Below are 17876 nucleotides of genomic sequence, written 5' to 3' on the forward strand. Positions count from 1 at the left end.
ATGCAGTGTGATCACGAGCTAATCATTCGCCCAACTTTGTTTAAGAGTGGTGACTCTTAGATATGTAGACTGTAGTTATAGATATGTAATATTTATTTATGCCAGCAAAATTACTGCAGTATTTTTCCAAAATAATAGCCTATTCACTAAAATTTATTAAAAATAACAGTGAATTAATAACAAAAAAATGACCTATCAATTTAATTATAAGCAAATCTTCATTGAAAGCATTTTAAAATTAATAGGGTGTTAATTTTCACGTGACTTATGGACTGGAAATTTTGTCTGTTAAATCTGAAGTCCATTAAATAGAGGTCCACAAAATGAAGGGTTTACTATATCCTCCTCCTCCTCCATGTTCTCTATTATGTTGTTCTTTTAAGAAATAGCAAAGCTGATTTAGCATCCTTAGAGACAAGGACACTTCAGCCCCACTTGCAGTCCCTCCACCATTTTCCTTGCTTCCCTCGGACTTGCTTCTGTGTTGTTCCTGCTGCAGAATCATGGCTTCATCTCCTGTTCAAATTCTGCTCCTGTCTTTTGGACTTTTTAACAAATCTCAGTGTGCTTAGCTCCTCTCTTGGTACTTAGTTTAGCTCTACCCCAGCTTCCAAGGTCCTCTCATAGCATCCCTACCCCAACCTCTTGGGCTGTCAAACCAGCACCATGCCACCTACTTTTTGCTAGTGCCCTCTTACAGTGAGGAGGGATGTTTGTGCTACATGGATGGTGATAGCATCTACATTCTTGAGAGCAATCCCGTATCTAGCTATCTGAGTGTTAGCACAGGTTCACATTATTAGAAGTCTAAGTTCCTTTACAACATCAGAGATATTCAACAGTTGCCTGTGGTTTATTTGTATAATATTCTGGACAGCCTCATTTTACTTTAAAGTGGTATTTCTTGATCGCAGCTCTACATTAGGATAATGTAGGGATTAAAACCATGCTAAGGTCCCATGATCCAAAGAATCTAAATTAAATAACAATTTTATGTGGATATTTTCAGTTTCACAAAGGCTATTCATCCCATTTTGGACCAAAAAAAAAAAAAAAATGGAATACAGAGACATAAGGTCAATAATTGATAAAAATTATTTCTTGATCTTCTTGTAAAGAGATATAATTTGGTAATTCAAAGTACTTCCATTTAGAAATTTTATTGGGCCTTTTCTAATCTACACTAATAAAAGACTAAGATGCAAATTGACCATACCTTTGAAATACCCACCAATCAATCAAAGAGTGAGTATGCAAATTAACCCAAACAAAGATGGTGGTTTAATTTGCATATGCAGGCGATGAGAGTGGTGGGAGGAGCGACAAGGTGTTCTGCACATCCTAGTTGTTCCAGGCCTCTGGGCAGCATGGGAAGGTGAAAAGGCAGCTCTGGCTGGAGCAAAGGCTATGCCAGCAGCCAGAGGAAGGAAGGTGCGTTCTTGCTTGAATCTTTGTGCATTGATAAAACATGTTATATTTGGTGATATCCATGTGCATGTATACGATAAATGTACCTAAATGTATTACATTTGCATATTAAGGACTGAGTATTACAGTTAAAAGGGAACTTAAGATTTTCTAGTCAAAACCCCTCATTTTTGCTCCACCAGTGTGGCACAGTAGTTGAGTATCTACTTATAAACCAGGAGGTCACAGCTCCATTCCCAGTCCAGGCATATGCCAAGGTTGTGGGCTCAATCCCCACTATGGGGTGTGCAGGAGGCAACCAATCAGTGATTCAATCTCATCATTGATGTTTGCATCTCTCCATCTTTCCTCCTCTCCAAAATCAATTAAATATATATATATCACCCTCATTTTCCAGGTAAGAAACTTACCCAGAGAGCCTAGGTCAAGCATGTCAAACTTGGCCCACAGGCCACATGCAGCCCACAACGAATATTTTTGTGGCCCAGCTAATATAATGGTATGTAAGAAATGTTTTGATAAAAATTTTGTAGCTTAGCTGAAACCGGTTTGGCTCAGTGGTAGAGCATCAGTCTGCGGACTGAAAGGTCCCAGGTTCGATTCCGGTCAAGGGCAGGTATTGTACATTGGTTGCAGGCACATCCCCGGTAGGGGTTGTGCAAAAGGCAGCTGGTTGATGTTTCTCTCTCATTGAGGTTTCTAGCTCTCTATCTCTCTCCCTTCCTCCTCTCTGTAAAATATCAATAAAATATATTTTTAAAAAATTTGTAGCTTAATTTTTAAAATATCCTCTTATACATAATTATTAATAACAAACTATAACATTCGCTAATGACTGACTACTATAATCATGTTGCATTCATTTTCCCTACGCACCTTACACACAGGTGCAACATTTCTGTCCAATAATACTAGCAGTGACTATTTTAGCAGCTGATTGCCACATCATTAGTCTTGGACTGACTTGTTTGGTGTGTGAAACAGGAAATATTTTGCTTTCGGAGAACAGGAAAAATAGGTTTATTTGCATTATGCTTATTAATTTGTACAGTTATTCAGTGTCTGGTAAGTTAATGTTCATATATATAGAATATATATATGAAAAATATCATCAAGAAAATTAAAGTTTTCCCTAAAGCCTGGCATAGACTGTCATAATCTTAATTTGTAAGAAGGAAGTCTTTTTTTATACTAGCTATATATCTTTTTTCAATTGTTTAAAATTATAGAAGTAATATGTATTCATTGTTAACAAAGCTCAAATAATACTTCTAAAAGTGTATATAATAAAAGGTGAACATTCTCCTTCACACAAATAGATCGTTTTCTTATTTTCCCAAAGTAACCAATATCAGTTTGGTGTATATCCTTCCAAATATTTACATATATGTACATATACATGTATATACCAACACACATATAAATGTATATCACATAAATATTAATATAGAGTCAAAATAGTCATATTAGTTTAGTTGATTTTTTTTTATTAACTCAGCTGACAAAAGGCCTTCAGAGTTTTAAAATATCCAAAATGCTCCACATGTATATCTAGTGATTACTTAGTAAAGATAAAAACATTCACATTGTAGCTACCTTTGTGTGGGCATTTTCATACTCACGTTACATATTTTATTTTATGAAAAATACTGTCCTCTTTTGAGAAAATGCTTATAATTAGATATATCTATATTACAGAATTTGGATTTTTCCACTGATAGCAGACACTGAGCACTTAAGTATTTGTACATTTTTTGTGCAACATTATGTGGAAAATGTTGCTTAAAGACATGAGAGAGGCTGGTAGAGTTTAAAATGTCCATCCTCTGCCTTGCCAAACCACAAAAATGCATCCAGTGTGCTGAGGTAAGAACTCAGATGCTGAGGGCTCAGAAAGCATCCCAGTATCCCAGCAAGTGAATATGAGGATAATTACAATGCAGTGGGCATTTTTAACAAAATTTATTTTCATAATGGTTTTTTTTTAATATATTTTATTGACTTTTTAGAGAGAGGAAGAAAGAGGGATAGAGAGTCAGAAACATTGATCAGCTGCCTCCTGCACACCTTCTACTGGGGATGTGCCTGAAACCAAGGTTTATGCCCTTGACCGGAATCGAACCTGGGACTTTTCAGTTCGCAGGTTGATGCTCTATCCACTGAGCCAAACCAGTTAGGGCTTTTGTAATGTTTTTTTATACCAGCATTGTCACGAACGATGCCAGCAAGACACCATCTAACCCACATTCTGCTTGTCCTTCCACTTAACACTATTTTTTAAATCCATCCATGTTGGAACATATTGATCTTTTCCATTCTCTTCAGCAGCTTAATTTTAATTTGGCCTCACTCCTGAGCTCTAAGAGTCTTTAAACTTTAAAATGCTGCGGTAAAAATCCTTATACACATACTGTTGTGGTCATGTCTGACCTCTTCAGAATAGCTTTCTAGATTTCAAGGACATGGACATCTTAAACATTGAGAGATACTACTGCATTGTCTTCCCACCATAGCATATGAGAATTCCCAGCTCACCCATTGCCAACGGCACTGGATCAACTTCTTAATTTTTGGCAGGTGAGTGTAAGGAGGAATGAGAGCAGTGTAGTTAGTGCATTTGTGGCAAGAAGTCCAGTAGTAACAGGTACTGGTAAGACAATGTCAGCACAGTAGGAAACAAGCAAATGCCTCTCCTTAGGGAGCTCCTGCCTGGTTACAGAGACCAATAAATAAAATACAATGGTGCAAGGTGACCACTGAGAGAGGAGAGGTTTATGAAAATTGCAAAGAGAAGCAGATTAGAGCCATATCTGCCTGAAGGGCTTGGAAAAGACTTTCCTTCATGAGAAAATAATACTTGCTCTAAACCTGAAGATGAGGCAAGGTTCACCATTGAGGAAAACGGGAAAGGCATTCCAGGCAGGGGAACAACATGGAGAAAGGCATGGAGTGTGAGTGTGCTTGGCAGTGGTGCATGATGGGAGTGAGGAGGAAATGTGGGAAATAAGACCACCAGGAAGGTCAGACCCCATGGAAAGGGTTTCAGGGAGGAGTCATATAATCAGAACTACTTTTTAAGAAAGATAATTCTGGATGCCTTGTAGAGCAAGAATTGAAACGAAAGTATCAGTTACCACTGGGAAAGAGAGGTTGGAGCTGCTGTACTTGTTTCCATGAAAATAGACATTGGGATTTGTCCACACCAAAAGCTCCTTGTGCGATTTGGGTCATGATACCTTAATTCAACAACAGTTTATTGAATAGTTTACCACGAGTTCAGCAGGGCTAGATGCTGAAAACACCCAAAAACTAGTGAAATAACCATTGTTTCTTCAACACCTGCCAGGCACTTTTTATACGTTGTCTAATCTTTACAATGGCCCTGCCATACCACAAATTAGAAAACAGGCTTTCAAAACTCCACCTGGCCAGGAAGAGGCAGAAACAGAATGAGAACCTGGGACCAGCTCAGTCCAAATCCCATGTTGTGTTCACTCAGTCTCTGATTATCTTTCCCCACTCCCTCCCTCTTCTTCTTTCTTTCGTTCCTCTTTTAATTTTTATCTTTAGCCAAGTTATACGTGTGAATATTTTTAAAAGCCACATATTTACCCAAGAAGTCTATATAGTTGTATATCAGTTAGAGTTAAATTTGTTAGTAAGAGAGACTGGAAATAATTTAAATAAGGCATAAATGTGTCTTTCTTTTATATAAAATACTAGAAGCCTGGTGCACAGGATTTGTGCACTGGGAGGGGAGTGTCCCTCAGCCCAGCTTGTGCCCTCTCCAGTCCAGGACCCCTCGGGGGTGTCCACCTAAACCAGCAGTCAGACATCCCTCTCACAGACCAGGGCTCTCACAGTCCAGGACCCTTGCTCCTTACAACCTGCCTGCAGCGGAGGCAGGGGAGACTTCTGGCTGAGCAGTGCTCCCCCTGTGGGAGCACACTGACCATCAGCTGACCATCAGGAGCAGCTTCTACGCTGAGCATCTGCCCCATGGTGGTCAGTCTGGGTCATAGTGACCAGTCATTTCGTTGTTAGGTCAATTTGCATATTATGCTTTTATTATATAGGATATCTGAAGGAAAGCAGTTCAGAGTTGAATTGATGATTTCACAGTCATCAGGGAAATGGTCTCCTAACTTTCCTCCTGTGCTTTTGTTTTTATCCTCAAGTTTTTGGTTTTTCATCCTTCGTACCTACTTCTCATCTTCCAGTTTTTCTCAAGGTCCACAGTAACGGAGAGAGCTCCAGCCATCACATCAAGTAGTAGGCAAAGGAAATAGGAGGAAATATAATGAGGGTTGGGGGAGGGAGGAAGAGCAGGGAAGCCATGTCAACTGTTTTCTCTTTAAAGTGGTTTTATTGAAACTATACTTTATAAATTTCATTGGCTTCTTCTTGGCCAGAATTTAGTTAAAGCAACACATCTAATTCCAAAAGAAGCTGAAGACTATAATCTTTAGCTTAGTACATGATAGCTACTGGGGGGAAAAACAACATTGTGTTTGTTGCTAAGAAAAAAAAAAAAAAAAAAAAATATATATATATATATATATATATATATATATATATATATATATATATCTCAAGTGGGGAATCATACTTTCTTTCATAGCTTAGACACACACACACACACACACACACACACACACACACACTTCCAAATAGCAGTTACCTTGATCCACAATACCCACAATTCCCACAATTTCTGCTCTCCAAAGCCACACATTTTCAACCCTTGTAGCTATTTCTTATGGAGATTCACTAATATATTTCTAAATAACATGCCAGGACCAGTGTTTTCCAACTTTTCAGTTTTAAATAGTATCTATTGTCTACTATGAAAAATACATATTTTATGTACATACCCACATACTCTAAATACAATTGCATCAATTTTATCTAAATATTTTTGCAGAATTTTGATTATAGAAACATAATCTATATATATATATATATATATATATATATCTCAAGTGGGGAATCATACTTTCTTTCATAGCTTAGACACACACACACACACACACACACACACACACACACACTTCCAAATAGCAGTTACCTTGATCCACAATACCCACAATTCCCACAATTTCTGCTCTCCAAAGCCACACATTTTCAACCCTTGTAGCTATTTCTTATGGAGATTCACTAATATATTTCTAAATAACATGCCAGGACCAGTGTTTTCCAACTTTTCAGTTTTAAATAGTATCTATTGTCTACTATGAAAAATACATATTTTATGTACATACCCACATACTCTAAATACAATTGCATCAATTTTATCTAAATATTTTTGCAGAATTTTGATTATAGAAACATAATCTGAGCCTTTTAATGTACTATGTTTATATTTCCCTCTTATGGTAACTGTTTCAGTTATATATTGCTGTATACTGTATTTTCTGGCGTATAAGACGACTTTTAAAACGAAAAAAAGCCTGCTCAGATTGGCCAGAGTCAGAGAGATGGTCTATTAAAAAAAGAACTGGTGTTGCCTCGGAAGTGGGGGGTAGTCTTATACAGTGAATATAGGCCTAAACCTATGTTTTAACTGTAAAATTAGGAGGGTCGTCTTATACGCCAGAAAATACGGTAACTATCCAACTCCGAATTTAGTTTCTTGTAACAATAAGAATGTATTTTGCTTGCTAGTGTACAGTTTGGCTAGAGCTTAGTGGGGGGATGCTTTTCTTTGCTCCATGCAGCTTCAGCTGGGGCGGCTCAGGAGCAGGCTGGACGATCCACTTTCAAGGTGGTTCACATAGCTGGCAAGTTGATCCTGGCTGTCAGCTGAGGACCTTGGTTCTTCTCCACAGGCTGCTTGGGCTTCCTCATAGCATGGTGGCTGGATTCCAAGGCACATCTCCCAAGTAAACAAGATAGAAATGCATCCATGATCTAGCCTCAAAAGTCACAGCATCACTTCTGCTGTATTCTGTTGGTCAAATAATTCACTACGGGTCATGAAGTTCAAGGGGAGTGGGCATAACTCCTTCTGCTGGGAAGTGGGGAAATTCTAGAAGAGCATACAAGATGGAAAATATCATCATGGTCATCTTTGGAGACTGTAATATGTTGTGTCTTAGTCTGTTCAGGCTGCTACAATAAATCACCATAGATTGCATAGCTTCTAAACAACATAAATTTATTTCTCACAGTTCTGGAGAATGGAAATTTCAAAATCAAGGTCTGGTGAAGACCCACTTCCTGGTCCATGGACAGTCATTTTCTCTCTGTAACTTCACAGTGGCTGGGGTGAGGGTACTAATCCCATAGGAGGCTGGGGCCTTCTCTGAGGGTACTAATCCCATAGGAGGCCTAATCACCTCCCAAAGGCCCCCCTTCGAATACCCTCCCATGAGGAGTAGGTGTCCATGTGTGAATTTTAGGAGGACACACACATTCAAGGTGGAGCATTCTGCAATAATTTTTTGTTTTCCTTGAGCTTTTCATATGATACTTTTCTTGTCACTCTCATTCATTCCAAAATCATCCAATAAAGCTGTTTATTTCTTCTCAGTACCTTCAAACTCATTGAATAATTTCTTCCTCCTACTCTATTTTGGTTATCCTTGTTAGAGCCTCAGTTCTCTTCTCCAAACTAGACTGGTCACTCTGTGTACCTCCTGAACAGCTGTGGGTCCAAGTTCTCTCCTCCCCATCATTCTGGGAATTCTAATTTAGTTTTTTATAAAATGTTATTGATTTGAGAAAAGAAGGGAGAACGAGAGAGGGAGAGAGAGAGAATCATTACTGGACTTCTTCCTGCATGCCCCCTACTAGGGATCAAGTCTGCAACCTGGACATGTGCCCTGACTGGGAGTCAAACTGTAAGCTCCGGTTCATAGCTTGATGCTCAACCACTGAGCAACACTGGCCTGGCTCTACTCACTTATTTTGGAATAATTCCATTTTCTGGATTCAGTGCTTCTTGGAAAAGCTGTGTACTAGAATGAGTGGTGGCCCCCAAACATCCTAAACTTCAGGAATTGTGATATAGCCATATCTGGAAAAAGGGTCTTTCCACATATAACGAAGTTATGGGTCTCAAGATGAAATCATCCTTGTATGGGTCTCAAGGTGAATCATCCTTGATTATCCAGTTTGTTCCTAAATCTAGTGACAAGTGTTCTTGAGACAGAAGTGGGAAGACAGACGCTGAGAAGAAGGCCGTGTGAAGATGGAGGCAGAGACTGGAGTGATGTGAAAGAACAGCCATGAGAAGCTGGAAGAGACTGGAATGGATCTCCCTTAGAGCTGCCAGAGGGGTGTGGCACTGTTGATACCTTAATGTCAGACTTCTGGCCTCCAGACTCTAAGAGAATGAATTTCTGTTGTTTTAACTACCTGGTTTTTGGTCATTTGTTATGGCAGCTCCAAGAAATCAATACAGGGCATCCTGGCATAAACAGCATCTTTGAGACATGTTTATTATGTATTCATTCTTGGTTTATAGTTTGGTTAGAAATGGAATCTACTTGCAAAGTAATGATTATCTTTTCAGATACAAGTAAACGGTAAACGTTGGCATTATTTTGTGAATAAGAGCTCTCCCTATCCCATCTTTTTGTGTATTTTTTTTTTTACTATCAGTTTAGACTAGTCACTATGATATAACCAATTCCTATTATTATCCAATGCTAAATTATTCCAAATTTTAACCCATGAGAGCCCCTTCAAATTGGCTTTTGTGCCTTTTCCACATGTCCCCATCAGTTGTTTAGCACAAAGCTCACCATGTCTTTTCTCTGTCTGATCTCTGAGGCCAGCTGCTTCTCCAAAGAGAACTGACTCATTTGCTGGGAATAAGATTTAGAAACCAGGATCTAAATATTGAGTATAATATCATTCCTATTTCTTACCCTTCATATAAGACTATTTTTTCATCTCTCTGGAATCTTTCAGGACCTTGCCCCTGTCCACACCCAGTAGTCTAAACTTTCATGATAATCTGCCTTGGGACTGTTTTCCACTTATTGTGGCTTTTTCTTCAATCTAAAAACTCATGGCCTTGAGTTCTAGAAAATTTTCTTTAATTATTTCATGATGATTTTCTCCCCTTCCATTTTGCCTATTCTTTTGTCCTAGAATGCTTATGATTTGGTTGTTGGATTATCCAGATAGATTTTTTATTCCTCTTCTGGCCACAATTTCAAGAACCAGACATTATTATATACTGATTGCATATAACAAGGCTCAAGGAAAAAACAACTTGGTGGTTCCTGAGAATCTAAAGCACAGAAGGTAGAAGACTTGGAGGCAACTGTGTCTCCCTGAAGCATTGGTGACATGTGAGAAATATGGTGTAATGGAAAAAGCAATGTATTGAAAGGCAGAAAAATATACTCCACAAAAGTGGCCACAAAAGTTCTACCACTTACTATACTATTGTAGTTTAAGGATTGGAGTGGATTGTCTACAAAGGTGGTTGCCAACAATTCCTTCCATCTGCTAGTATGCACGCATGTCACTCCCTGTATGAAGAGGTGGGATCTAGTTCCCCTTCCCTGGAGTCTGGGTTATATGACTTGCTTTGATCAATGAATTTCAGTGGAAGTGACACTGTTCCAGTTCTGTGCCTGCAGCTTGTACTTTTACTCTTGAAAACCAGCAACTGGCAGCTGGAGAGAGGCCCCTTTGGGTCTTCCAGCCTCATCTGGGTCTTTCTGGCCAACGCTAACTGGACCAGAGAAGAGCTGACCCAGTGAACTCTGCCTTTGTAAAGTCATGAACAAATAACTGATGGTTGTTCTAAGCCTTTAAGATTTGAAGCTGGTTTGTTTCTGGGAACAGGTAACTGAAATAGAAATTAGTATGTGGAGTGAGTGTTCCTGTAACAAAAACATATTTTATATATTCCTAAAATATGTGACACTGACTTTACTGCCAGGCAGTCATAGCAGAGAGAAGACTGTTGGTGGAGGTTGGAAGAGTGATGAGGAAATTGCTATGGGAGGTTGGGTAAAAGGCAACCTAGGTTGTGTATTGGCAGAATGTTCAACAATACTGCTGCCTATGGTAACATGAATAATAGAAAATATGCCCAATGAACTGCTAGCCAAGGGGATTTTCACAATGTTTAAAGTGCCAATGGTCTTTTAGCTGCTTATGCTAAAATACAACAAGAAAAAAAAGCACCAATGATATGATTGGTTTTCAAGCAGAATTCTACCCAGTGGAAGATTTACAAATAAGTGGAAATTTACAAAGTAAGTATAGCCTCAGGGTAAAGATCAGATCCTGTGTGGCCACAAAACTTTTTATTATTATTGAGATTTCAGAAAGATTTAATATTACTTTGAAGATGATTTCAGGGTTTTTGTGAATCTTACATGCATTGTTCAACTACAGCCTAATACGTACAAAGTAGAGAGAGAGAGGTCTGCTTTCAGAAAAATTAATGAATGTGGACTTTTGAGCATGGAGTAAACCTCAATAAGATTTATGGAAGATCCAAGATTTCTGAGAAAATTGTATTGGACATGAATTTTAGAGCATGGAGTGAAGCTTAATAAGATTTATAGAAAGTCCACATCGTTTTAAAGAAAATTGTTTTAATTAAGGACCTGCTATCTTGGACACAGAAAAAGTTCAAAATTTAAAAAGATTTCTGGATCTTTGAGTTTCTACTGGCATGAAGCAGAGAGCTACCCAGCTACAAACCAGGGCCAGTTGTAAGGAAAAGGAAAGACTATCTCAGAGACTGGAGCCAAGACTCCAGAGGGCAAAGCCAAAATCTGATCAGACAATGAATTAAAGCAAAGATCAGCAAACTGGAGCCCACAGTGCCAACCCAGCCTGTTGGCTATATTTATATGGTCTCCAAGCAAAGAGCACTGATAGCTTTTGCTTCTGGAAAGCCAGCTGCCATTACTAACTACCCTGGTACAGAGAGAGAGGAGGACCTAGAGGATGAGAGGTCAGAGAAGAAAAAGATCCAGGCGGCTCTCAGCCATTCTAAGAACTCCAGCTGAGGCCCCGACAAATGAGTGAAGCCACTTTCCATCCTCCAGACCCAGTTGAGCTGCCTCTCCCAGCATCGTGAGGCACAGAGCCAAGGATCCCCACCGAGTTCAAATTGTAAAATCAAGAGCAAATGCATGGGTATGTTTTAACCACTAAGTTTTGGTGGCAATTTGTTACATTGCAACAAGTAACTTGGGTGCATTATTTAATCTCTGGAATGGACAGGAGACTTTATTTGGGCTCCAGTTTCTTCATCTATAAAAATTTAGAATTGGGCAAATTAATCTCTTAAAGCCCCATTCTGCTCTGACATTCTATTACTGGGTGAATAATTCTAGCCTATAACTTTAATGAGTGCCTATCAGTGCTAGCAAGGCACTATTAGAGGAGTTGAGGCGCAGGAGATGGGAGTGTGAACAGAACAACTCTGGCCTTTGAGGACAGCATGCATGTGTGACAACAGATATAATTTGACATCTGTTGTAGTAAACACTATCCCACACTATAGGAGGAAAATAAAAAGAAAGAAAAAAGAGACTCTTTGCACTAAGAAATTTGTAAGTTTTTTTGTTTTTTGTTTTTTGTTTTTGTTTTTGTTAATCCTCACCCAAGAATATTTTTTCCACTAGTTTTTAGAGAGAGAGGAAAGGAGGGGGAGAGACACATCACACCCACTGGACTGATTGCCTCCACATGCACCCTCAGGTTGGGGATGGATCCTGCAACCAAGGTATGTGCCCTTGACCATGCCCATGACCAGAATCAAACCCTTGACCCTTCAGTCCAGGGGCATATGCTCTACCTACTTAGCCAAACCGGCCAGGCCAAATTCTTTTACATTAGCATAATTGGCCCCAGATATCTCCGTTAATTCTAAACCACGACTTCTAATTGCTTCATTTTTATAATAACATTAGTGTATGTTCTGTAGCATGAAGCAAAGTCTGGCTACTGCAAAGATCTGTTTGGATTTGCTGGGTGCCTAAGATACACAGAAACACTTTTGTGTGTACTTGGTGGCTTTCAAGTATTCCACATGATTTGACTTAGATCTTATCTTCTGCACAATTTGAGTAAGAGGCTCTGGAATCTGTCTAGAGGAGTAGAGAAACGTGGTGGAATCCTGTCCAACAATGACTGTCTGTCCCAGAATGTTTATATCGATAGAAGTAGGCAGTTTCTGTCCTGGAAGGCTTTTGACATAAATTGAAGAGCTATAAATGTAAATCAGAAATTGTATCAAAATTACTTTCTATTTGTCCTTTTGGTAGGGCTTATCATGGATCATTCTAAGTGAAAGAACAGGGTTGCAATGAGCTCTGGGCTAAGTGACCTGAGACCCCATTTGCAGTCTGGACTTTGCAGCTAAGTGGCATGGCCATCCATGTCTTTTGGCCTTGCTTTCACTTTAGATTCCCAGGAGTGAAATGATGCTCAATTGGAAAGTGAAAATGAATGTTAAGATAGATGGGCGAGCCCAGCTGGTACGGCCCAGTGGTTGGGCATTGACCCATGAACTAGGACGTGGTCGACAAATTGCAGCTTTCGAGCCACATGTGACTCTTTAGCCCCTGAGTGTGGCTCTTCCACAAAATACCACCGCCTGGGCGAGTCTATTTTGAAGAAGTGGTGTTAGAAGAAGTTTAAATTTAAAAAACTTGGCTCTCAAAAGAAATTTCAATTGTAGTACTGTTGATATTTGGCTCTGTTGACTGAGTTTGCCGACCACTGAACTGTTTGATTCCCAGTTAGGGCGTTTGCTGGTTGTGGGCTCTATCCCCAATAGAGGGTCTGCAGGAGGCAGCCAATCCATGATTCTTTATCATTGATGTTTCTATCTCCCCCTCTCCCTTCCTTTCTCTCTAATATCAATAGAAATATTTTTTTAAAAGGTAGGTGGGAGATTAAAACACAAAAGCATTAAGACCAGGAGAAAGAGCTGCATGAAGTGTGAAAGGAGGGAATTCAAAGACGCAGGAATTCTTAGCAAAACGATTATGCTTGTTGGACCCCAGTATTTGCGCAGTCACACAAAACCATGTTTGCTTACCTGTTGCCCCTGCGGCCTGTGAAAGCAAAGCAGCAGAGAAGACAAGTGAGAGAGACTGAGCAACACCAAGGGAGGGAGCTGCCTAATGGCTGTGAAAAGAAGACAGTTGTGAAAGCAGGAGCAGAGAAACCTTCTTTGTTGGAAATCCAGGTCCAAAGCCCCGCCCCACCCAGCCTGGGAAGGCCTGCCAGGAGGACGCGTGGGGGACTGGGTGGTGGTGGTGGTGGTGGTGGGAGGAGGCAGGGGGGTAGGGGGGAGCGAGGCCCACAGACTGGGAGAGCAGAGCAGAGGTCTCCCAGGAAAGAGGCGCCTCCCAGGGGCGGAGGGGCCTGGGATCTTGGCTCTAGGCTTTTCACACCCCTCTCACTCCCCCAAATCCCAGCTCTGGCCTCCCGGCGTGCTTTGAGTCTTGTCAGGACGGGGTCCAAAGGATCGCTCTCCCCGAGCTCCTCCGGGAACGGCTCGCCAGAGGTTAAGCTAACATGTTTGCAGAGGGTAACGAGGAGCTGGCTGCCAAAGGCCCCAGCTCAGAATCACGGCTTATGTTTCTTGGAACCATTTTTCCTTCCATTGCACTGACGCCAAAAGGGGAAAAAGTTACTTCACTAAGCTCAGCGTCTTCTAAAGTCTTGTTCACGTATTCATCAAAACCGGGGCTGAGGGCGCCGGAGGAGCGAGGACGACGAAGGGGGGAGACCAGGGCCGTCGAGGAAGCCTCGGGGCGCCTCGCTGGGGAGGGCAGGGCCTGGCGGGCAGCTCCAGCGTGGCGGGCGGGCGGGGAGCTCCAGGGCGCGGCTGCCCTCCCGGCAGGCGGGGAGGGTGAGTCAGCCCGGCTCCGGGTGGGAGAGGACCGGCGGGAGGGGCGCGGGGCGGGGCGGGCCGGCGGGCGGGGCGGGCCTGGCTGCGGAGTGAGGATGTGGCCGCTATAAATGCCCCACCCAGGCCAGGCGGCCAAGCTCGGCTCCCGGGGACACTCGCAGCTCGCAGCGCCCGCCCAGGTAAGCGGGGCGCGCCCTGCCGTCCGCTATGGCCCGGGGCCCGCAGGACTAGCGGGGCGCGGGGAGGCCGGGCAGGAGGAGGCGGCCTGGCCCAGAGGCTCGGGGGTCGGGGACCCTGTAGGCCGTCCGGCGGAGGAGCTGCGGGACAGTCCCCACGGGGGTTCTGTGGGGGAGCGGGGCGCAGTGGCCTGGGGGGTCCGGGCTGGAGTGGGGGTCCGGGGTGCCCTGGCGTTGGGGGTGCGGGGCAGAGAGATCGGGTCGTGCATTCGCCTCCGAAGTGCTCTCAGGAAGCCCGGGGAGGGGGGTGCGGAGGGAGGGTCCCCCCCCCACCCCCCGGTTCCGGGCAAGGTGGGTGTTAGGGTGTGGCCGCCCTGGGAGGGAGTCGCAGGTCCCCAGCGGAGCAGTCCGCGGGGCATTCACCTCCGCGTCTAAGGGAAGCTCTCTGGCAACCTAGAAAGTAGTCCCCCTCGGTCCCAAGTTACTTTACTTGAAACAAACGCACATTTGTGGAACTTGAACCGACCGGCGGGAGGGAAGCCGTGGGGGCGGGATGAGGGGTGGGAATTTCTAGTAGCAAACCCCTCTCCCCAATAAAACAAAGCAAAATGGAAACACACACACACACACACACACACACACACACACACACAAAACCTCAGCTCCTTCTCCTTTGTCTATTATCCTGTAAGAGGAGCAGCTGATTCCCTAGATCTGGAGAGTGCCCACTTGGTTGCCCACTTTGAAGCGGGGAGGCAGTGGCCCGTGCCCTGTGGGGAGGGATGTCACCGGGATGCACAGTGAGTCAGGGACTGAGCGCAGAAAAAAGGGTGTGGCGCCCGGGCCTCTCCCTGCAGCTCTGGGGAGTGGAGGCTGGATCCCACCAGCTGGCTGGTGAGAACCCAGGAGGTGAACATCAATTTTCTTATCTATGAACGTGGTTTAAGGATATCCATGTTTACCTCCATTCACATGAAGTTAATTGAAAATTTCAAAAAAAAAATGTTCATTCAAATATAAATATGCAAAGCATACAGAAAACATTGTGCCATACAATTCTAAGAGTGTCATTTTGGTGTTAGGGTTTGTCATTTTGAAGCTGCGGGTTTTCTGAATTTGTGTGTAAAAGGGGAGCGGTCTGGAGTCCAGGAATCGGGGCCCCTGAGTTCAGACAGATTCTGCTGAGAAGTGTGTGCACTACTGTGCCTGTCTGCAGCTTGGAGGTTTGAAAGGCGGAGTGCACCTTCTCACTGGAACAATGTTAGAGCAGGTGCCTTGGTCCCCAGGCCAGCTCAGAAACACCTGCTTAAGGTGCTCCGGTTTCTAAGGACTGAGGACATGCCTAATGTGAGTAGGGGGATGATGGGTGGAAAGGTGAGGAAGGATATGTGGGGAGGAAGAATAAACCGTGGAAATATCTTTTTTGGAACGTTTATTAGTTTTAAGTCAACACAGATTAAATTATTTTAACTTGAAAATTATGTCTTTGCCCCCACTTTTCTCTGCCTTCCTCCTTCGAGACCCTCTTTCTTGACATCTGACCAAAGTCATCCAGGCTTATCCACTTCTGAATTCCCTCTCCTTCCCAGTCCATTGGCCTTAACACCAAGGTAGAGATTAGCACATGGAATCAATATTCATTAGTATTCAGGATTGGGAGTGGTTGGTGGTCCTAATCTCCAACAAGCCAGGGGAGTTGTGTTATGAAAAAAAAAAAAAAAAAAAAGAAAGACAAGAAAACCTCGTTACCCAAACACACCTGTAATTCATAGAAGTGGAGGCTGAGGAATCAAGGAGCCACATAACATTCAGGCATTGTGAGGAAAGATGTTAGTTGAGAGACAGTTGGGACAGGTGTGAAAGTTGGGACACCTGTGGCTAGTGGTGTGCAGACATTCCCGCTTAGCACTTTCCTCCCCTCTCCTTAGTCCCTTTGTTCTCTAAAAGCTTCACGGGTTTCTCCAAAAGGATCCACAGCATCCATCCGCAGTGGAAGGGTGTGACCATCAATATGCACTTTTTTCAGTTGGGGGTTTATGATTTGGAGACCGCTTGGATTTTGTAATTTCCTGCAGTGCCAAGGGGCCTGCCCGGGGTACGTGCCTAGGAAATATTGCTGACACTGGCTTTGATCCGGAGCTTGGTCTTGGGTTGGCGTCTCAGTCTTTAAGATCCTGTGTCTGAGCTATTAAACTACTTTATTGATTGACTGCAGGCCAGTAGTCCTGGCCATTAGTTTCCTGACTAATTTCTAATTTAAGTAGCTTTGCTGGCAAGATAAGATATCTTCTTGTACTTGCTATTGATCTTGAGGTTTGTAGGCTCTTCCTGCACCATTGGCACGAGGTGCGGGCACTAACACGCTGTCCTGGGCCTTTACTTGTGCAGGCTCTGGGCCTACTGAGGCATTTTTCATGAAATGAGGATGGGTGTGTCACCAAAAACCCCCGGGCTCTGCTGGGCTGCCTTAAACATCCATTGGTTTCACAATACTTACTAACACTGCTCTGTTCCGTTCACAGTTACAGGCACCGGGGATAGAGCAGTGAACCACAGACAGAGAAACAGACAAAGTAAGTGCCTTGTACAGGCGGTCATCGGATTTTGAATGTTCCGTATCCCCAAATGTGTTAGTTTCCAAGTTGACTTGGGCTCTTTTCCCCTTTATTCCAGCTGCTCCACAGATCTGAATATCACATTTAACCTCAGGGAAACTGTTCTGAAAGATATTGGGGCTTCACCAGTCTCTCGCATTTGATTGTGAGAATCTCATAGAAATGGAATGCTCTGATAGAAATAGAATGCCTTTTTTTTTTTTTTTTTTTTTTTGATTTGGGAATCCACCCTCATTTTCCCTGGCGCCACACCCTATTCTAGTTTTAGGCTAACTCAGAGGAAATTCCAGTCCTTAAAAAAAATATCCTTTCCGCCCATTCTCTGTCTGTCCTATTTTTCCTTCTCCTATTGCCAGAGGCAGTCCCCATCTCCTTTGGGGAGCAGGTCAGCAGGAGGAGTCCGCAGGCACCCAGGCTTGTGCTGGGTGGTTACCCGGAGATTACCTCCCGATCTCCTTTTCAGGGTACAACCTGAAGCTTTTAAACCACCTGAGCTCAGTCTCCTCAGAGAGGTCAACAGCATCCAGGTAGCTAATCCCAGGCTGCAGTGGGAAGTCCTGACTTCCAGTGACTGGGATCCTTGCCCTTTGTCTCCTTGCCACACCCAGTCTACACCCTCAGTGCAGGGGAAATCGGAGGCCCAAGGCCTCTCCAAATCCCTTCTTCCCACCTCCTTCCTTTCTCCTTTCCTGCCATAGAGATGTGGGTTCCATTCCCACGGGCCCATTGGACAGAGCTGGGAGAGGTGGGGGGCCCAGCTGGGCTGGGACTGGGCTGCATATGATGAAGAGGAAGAAGTTGCCAGGCTTT

General features: G+C 43.0%; 1 protein-coding gene across 1 annotated transcript in view; it reads left to right on the forward strand.

The window, feature by feature from the left end:
• The first annotated feature begins 14355 nt into the window (after positions 1–14355).
• ANXA2 (annexin A2) overlaps positions 14356–17876 on the forward strand; it is a 41038-nt gene continuing 37517 nt past the window's right edge. The window contains exons 1-2 of the mRNA XM_084874285.1: positions 14356–14454; positions 16974–17024. The gene's annotated coding sequence lies outside the window, so the exon portion shown is untranslated. The remainder of the gene's footprint in view (positions 14455–16973; positions 17025–17876) is intronic.

Source organism: Pipistrellus hanaki, assembly GCF_964339955.1.
Source record: "Pipistrellus hanaki genome assembly, chromosome: 1".
NCBI lineage: Eukaryota > Metazoa > Chordata > Mammalia > Chiroptera > Vespertilionidae > Pipistrellus > Pipistrellus hanaki.